The sequence below is a fragment of the Bombina bombina genome, chromosome 7 (genome assembly GCF_027579735.1).
Source record: "Bombina bombina isolate aBomBom1 chromosome 7, aBomBom1.pri, whole genome shotgun sequence".
In the NCBI taxonomy this organism is placed as follows: Eukaryota; Metazoa; Chordata; class Amphibia; order Anura; family Bombinatoridae; genus Bombina; species Bombina bombina.
Genome location: NC_069505.1, coordinates 561506188 through 561507385, shown reverse-complemented (window position 1 = coordinate 561507385; position 1198 = coordinate 561506188). Strand labels below are relative to the sequence as shown.

At 41.2% G+C, this 1198-nt stretch overlaps 1 protein-coding gene across 1 annotated transcript in view; it reads left to right on the top strand.

Annotated features, from left to right (window-relative positions):
• Window positions 1-254: 254 nt before the first annotated feature.
• TAP1 (transporter 1, ATP binding cassette subfamily B member) overlaps window positions 255-1198 on the top strand; it is a 61318-nt gene continuing 60374 nt past the window's right edge. The window contains exon 1 of the mRNA XM_053721932.1: window positions 255-570. The gene's annotated coding sequence lies outside the window, so the exon portion shown is untranslated. The remainder of the gene's footprint in view (window positions 571-1198) is intronic.

Sequence of the window (1198 nt, the reverse complement as noted above, 5' to 3'; positions counted from 1 at the left end):
ACTAGCAAATAAAATGAAATTATATTTAAACTAGTGTTATGTCTCCAACTAGTGGACAATTTTAGTCATTACACCAATGAGTTACAAAAGTAAAAAAATATATATAAATATGTGTAATGTGAGGGCAGACAAATCTATTTATATATATTATACAGACAGATAGGTATATTTATAGATAGACAGACATACAGATGAAAGAGAGAAAAAGAGAGAGAGTGTGAGAGAGATGACAGATAGGCAAATAGATGGGTGAATAATTCTGAGCACTCACCAGGTGTTTTGCAGATCTCTAGTGACAATAGCTCTGCAGGGAGAGGAATGATCAGAGCCCAGGACAGCGTTATAACCAAGCTCTGGAGAGCTTCACAAGAGAGTACAGGCAGAATACAGCAGTTTAGCAGAGCTAATGTATTTGTTGTGCAGAGGGCGGGTATGGAGAGCTTTTTCTTTCACTTTCATTTTACTGAAGATCCAGGGGATTACCAGCTTCATTTTGTTCATTAGAGATACAGCTTCATAACCTGTACGGGACAGACAAGGTGCATCTGACAGACAGCAGACACCGGACAGGTCAGTAACAACTGTAATGTCCCTCCAGATTTAACTTCTGTCTCACTTCTGATCTGTATTTTATATCTGCTGCTGCTGCTTCATATTGTCCTGACACTCTACATGTCTTAGATGTCTATTTACTAATAGATCTCTGTGTTACATGTGTGCTGTATGTGCCTGTTTGTGTTACATGTGTGCTGTATGTGCCTCTGTGTGTTACATGCGTGCTGTATGTGCCTGTGTGTTACATGTGTGCTGTATGTGCCTCTGTGTGTTACATGTGTGCTGTATATGCCTCTGTTTGTTACATGTGTGCTGTATGTGCCTGTGTGTGTTACATGTGTGCTGTATGTGCTTCTGTGTGTTACATGTGTGCTGTATGTGCCTCTGTTTGTTACATGTGTGTTGTATGTGCCTCTGTGTGTTACATGTGTGCTGTATGTGCCTCTGTGTGTTACACGTGTGCTGTATGTGCCTCTGTTTGTTACATGTGTGCTGTATGTGCCTCTGTGTGTTACATGTGTGCTGTATGTGCCTCTGTGTGTTACACGTGTGCTGTATGTGCCTCTGTTTGTTACATGTGTGCTGTATGTGCTTCTGTGTGTTACATGTGTGCTGTATGTGCTTCTGTGTGTTGCATGTGTGC